Genomic DNA, 5,329 nt, shown 5'->3' with positions numbered 1-5,329 from the left:
GTCATTGTTATAATAATTATTATTATCATTATGATCATGATTATTGTTACTACTATTATTATTGTCATTATCACCATCATCATTATTATTATCATTATTAATGTTATTATCATTATTATTATCAACACATTCATTAACATAATCATTATTATAACCATTATTGATATTGTTGTGTTATTTTCATTGTCATTATTGTCATCATCATTATCATCATCATCATCATTATCATCGTCATTATCATTGGTACCCTTATTATTGTAATGAACATTACCTTTATCATTACCATCATTATCATCGTTATCATTATCAATAGTACTACCATTATCATTGCTATTACTTGTCCGATAATCTATATCATTGTTATTTGCACCATTATTATTGTTGTTGTTGTTGTATATCTAGTATTATCATTATCCATAATAATAATGGTAATGATAATAGTATCATCATTATCATTTTAAATATAATCATTGTTATTCTTATTATTATTGTCATTATTTTCATTATCATTGATATCGTTATCATAATTATCATTGTCACTATTGTTATCCTTATTGCTATTATTATTATCATCACCATTACTATCATCATTATCATTATTATATTTTTATTGTTATCATTATAATTATCATAACTATTATTATCATTACTATTCATATCATTATTATCTTTACTATTATTATATAATTGGCAATATTATCATTAATATTATTTCTACTACTACTATTGCTACTATCATTAATATCATTATTACTGATATTATCATCATTATCGTCATCATTATCATTATCATTGCCATTATTACTATTACCATTATTATCATTATCATTGTTATTATTATCATCATCCTTTTTATCAATATCATCATCATTTTATCATCATTCACATCATAATTACCAATATTATAATTAATATTATTTTTACTACTACCATTACTATTATCATTAATATCATTATTACTGATATTATCATCATTATCATCATTATCATCATTATCATCATTATCATTATCATTGCCATTATTACTATTACCATTATTATCATTATCATTGTTATTATTATCATCATCCTGTTTTATCAATACCATCATCATTTTTATCATTATCGTCATTATCATCATTATCATTCATATCTTCTTCAAAGAAATAGCGCCGAGCATCCAACCCCAACGGGACCCGGGGCGAGGCTAGGTCAAAGGAATGTCAAAAGGCGCAAACAACACGAAAAAAAAAAGAAAAAAAAGAACAAAAAAAAGAACAGCGACAAGCTCTGATTGGCTAGTTCAATCCTCAAGCTGTCATGAAGGAAGTTTCCACTGTCACTAGACCGTTGGAAAATATTGCTGACCGAAGGAAAATTTCGAAAAGGGCAGACATGACAATGGCCAGGGCGGAGGGAGAATTCAGTCGTGCGCTGGCGTCGGAGGGGAGAGGTTGCAAAAATTTTCCTCCTGCTTTTGCTTATTAAGGTAAATGTATATATGGTTGAGACTAATTGAATGGGAGTGGGAGAGTATAGCCTTCTTATAAAATGTTATTTTCATTGGAGTTGGTATAAGAAAAGATAAAGATTTGCGATATTTGGGGTAAAGGGGATTTGAAAAATGATATTCCAGATAAATTCGATTATATTTAATTGCTATTTTCAGTTTTGGTTAATAAGAAGCTATGTTGTTCTAATTGCTACTAAATTTCATTGTTTTATAATGAAATAGAAGTTTATGTTACGCACTTAATTTCTTATAGAAAACGGGATATGTATAGTCACATCGAATTTTTGCGTGTGTGTCTGTCCCTTTCTCTTTCCTTCTCTCCCCCTCTCTCTCTCCCTCCCCCCCCCCCTCTCTCTCTCTCTCTCTCTCTCTCTCTCTCTCTCTCTCTCTCTCTCTCTCTCTCTCTCTCTCTCTCTCTCTCTCTCTCTCTCTCTCCATCTCTCTCTCTTTCTCACTCCTTCGCCCCCCTTCCCTCTCTTTTTCTCTCTCACTCCTTCGCCCCCTCCCTTCTCTCTCTCTCTCACCTCCCCCCCTCTCTCTTTCTCACTCCTTCGCCCCCCTTCCGTCTCTCTCTCTCTCTCTCACTCACACACACACACTCTCTCTCTCTCTCTCTCTCTCTCTCTCTCTCTCTCTCTCTCTCTCTCACACACACACACACACACACACACACACACACACACACACACACACACACACACACACACACACACACACACACACACACACACACACGCACACTCCCTCCCTATCTCTCTATCTCTCACTCTTAACATTCTCCATATATACATATATACTATATCCATTTATTTATTTTCAGACAACATTGCAATTTTCTTACTTCGCAAAACTCCGCAGAAAGAGCAGATTCTGTCTCTCTTGAGATGAACCACTTAAGTTGCTGACCCCACTTGAGGTAAGTAAAAAAATCATTGGTTTGTTGACGATTGTATTTTTTTATTTCTGTTATTTTATTTTTTTAATATCCATATCTTTAATTTGTAATATATGCGTTCGTTGTTTGCAATATACGAGCTGTTGAAATGTTCTGTGAATGTTCAGTGAAAAGGTCATAACTAGAGGATATTTCTAAGGTTAACTCATCTTCAAATATAACAGAGAATATACACGTTCCTGTTTGACGAAGACACAGAATCAGCTGAATTTTCGTTACAATAACAGTAAGTTCAATACAGGCTTTGTGTTCCTGTATAGAATTTCCTTTTTCATTGTTAGTTGACACTGATATGATTCTATAGTATTTTGATTATGTATATGATTTCCATGTCAAAAAGAAAAACAAAAATACTATTAACTTCGAATATGTACGTTTGCATTCTTTTAATTGTCATCTATTTCAATGTGTTAGTTATCTATGATCTTTTGTACAAAGTATTTTTTTCATTTATCAATTCTACCACACTACCCTTAAACAAAGCCATTAGCAGTCAGAACTATCGCCTTCGAACGAGTTCCATAATCTTACGGAAATATTCACACACTTCCACTCTTCCAGATCTAAGAATTCGAAGAGCTAAGATGATCTGTCTTTGGAAACACACGAGGCTCCTCCACCTAACAAGATACGGCCACAGACGCTTAGAATCCCAAGTCCCAGCTCCCTAAGAAGATACGGCCACAGAAGAGGATGTCCTGACACGTAGAATCAACACGGATGATCTTCCCTCATAAGGTAAGACCGAGGAAAGAGTTTGTTCACAAGAGGATTTTAAGACTTTTAGAATCACAGACCATTTTCCTTGACAAAATATTACCCCACTAGACTTCTCAGATCAATTCTAAGACGCTTCAAATCACTGTTCTCTTTCTCCTTGACAAAATATTACCACAGTAGACTCCTCAGATCAAATTTTAAGACACTTAGAACCCCAATCCTCATTCTCCTTGACAAAATATCACCACAGTAGACTCCTCAGATCAATTCTAAGACGCTTCAAATCACAGTCCTCTTTCTCCTTATCAAAATATTACTACATCGAGTCTCAGATCAATTTTAAGACGCGTAGAACCTCAATCCTCATTCCCCTTATCAACATATCACCACAGAAGACTCCTCAGATCAGAGAGCCTTATCACCTCTCTCTCTCTCTCTCTCTCAGGACATGGACCCCAAAGGAGAGGATACCCCGACGCGTGGAATCCAAGAGTCTTTCCTGCAGGAGAGAAAGACCCCGTGTCGAGGTTGTCCTTTTCTTCGTCAGAGAGGAAGAGGAAGAGCCGCAAGACTGACATTTTGTTGTACGAGTTTCTTCCTTTTGCTTTTCAAACCTTCAGCGAGTCTCCATGTTCTGTTGCGAGTTTTTTTCCCCGAGCTGGTGAGTGTAGAAATGGTAATTTTATTTTTTGAAAGAATTTATTTGGTTATATCATGAAGAGAAAGTTAGGTGGTTGGATAATAAGGTGCACAGGAAATGTATATTGAAATCATGTTGATGATTTCTTAGAACCAGGTTGGCATTCTCTGTTTATCTATCTATGTATTTGCATATTCATTTTAGATAGTCCCTACCTCTGTGATTTTTATGCCTATATTCCTCATTCTCTCTCTCTCTCCTTCTCTCTCTGCCTCTCTCTCTCTCTCTCTCTCTCTCTCTCTCTCTCTCTCTCTCTCTCTCTCTCTCTCTCTCTCTCTCTCTCTCTCTCTCTCTCTCTCTCTCTTTCTCTCTCTCTCTCTCTCCTTTCCTCCCTGCCCTCTCTTCCATAATTTCCAAAAGACAGCTGTTACTGCCCTTAATTTTCACATTTTTTTTTTTTTTTTTTTTTTTAGAACAAAATGAACAGACACCAGCAGCGAGAGAACGAGAGCCCAAGATCCATATCACAATATCATTCATTCAAAAGGTAATTAAATAACTTCCCTCTTATTTAATTCACGAGGATTAAATTTGAACACAATCTATCTTTTGTATGTAAAAATAAGTTATGGTCGAGAATGAATAATTCCACAATTTAATATATGTGATTAAACCTTTGATATTGCATTCTAAAAATAAACGAATTTTTGATCATGTTATATCGAATCATTCTAATGTGAATGATTCCATCCCATCTCATTTTTGTCTCCCTTTACAATTGTGACTGGAACCCATAGTAATAATAATGATAATAATAATGGTAATAGTAATAGTAATACTGTTAAGAATCACACTTCATGAGGACTTGAATTCACTTGATCCACAGATACAGCAATGCACAAGAAGCGCTTTCAAGGACGTTCCTCATCTCAAGAGCGAAGAAGGCAGCATCCCGTCTCCTGTCTTCGGGTATGTTGTGAAGGAACAAAACCAAACAGTGTGAGTTTTGCTTGCTTTACTTTCCGAGAGAAGAATTTGTGCTTTGTCATGTTTGTTGACATTGCTCGTCGTCGATGGATCTTTGGCTTATTATTGTTATTTTATTTGATTTTTTTATGTAGGCTGTGTTTGAATAGAAAATTTTAAGTACTGTAGGATAGGTTAAGAAAACGTTTGGTATGAGATTGAATCATAATGTATATGAAGTTTGTTGTGTTTCATATTTCTATTAATTCACAAAAGATTGTTCAAAGCAAATGGAAGTGATTATAATTAAGTTTCATGAACAATTACTATTATATGCTTGTACTATACAACACGTATATTTGTAAAAAAAAATAATGTATGTTGGCACAAATAAGAAACCTGAAAATATCAAATGTACATTAGGTACATTGACTGCAATTTGCATGTGCATCTTCATAGTACAAATTTCTCATCAATATACAGGCCATGTAAAGCGGAATATGTCTAACTGTAAAATATGGCCTAACTGTAAAGTGATAAATTAGTTGTTTTAAGT

The 5,329-nt window shown here is 34.3% G+C and overlaps 1 long non-coding RNA gene across 1 annotated transcript; it reads left to right on the top strand.

Moving 5' to 3' along the window:
* The first annotated feature begins 1,413 nt into the window (after positions 1–1,413).
* LOC138863649 (uncharacterized) lies at positions 1,414–3,822 on the top strand. Its single transcript, XR_011398960.1, has 4 exons — positions 1,414–1,468; positions 2,313–2,408; positions 3,009–3,185; positions 3,613–3,822. It is a non-coding gene; the product is annotated as an uncharacterized lncRNA (long non-coding RNA).
* Positions 3,823–5,329: the final 1,507 nt, after the last annotated feature.

This window comes from Penaeus vannamei, chromosome 12 (assembly GCF_042767895.1).
Source record: "Penaeus vannamei isolate JL-2024 chromosome 12, ASM4276789v1, whole genome shotgun sequence".
Taxonomy (NCBI): domain Eukaryota; kingdom Metazoa; phylum Arthropoda; class Malacostraca; order Decapoda; family Penaeidae; genus Penaeus; species Penaeus vannamei.
Note: the sequence above shows the minus strand (reverse complement) of the source record. Positions and strands in the feature narration are given on the sequence as shown.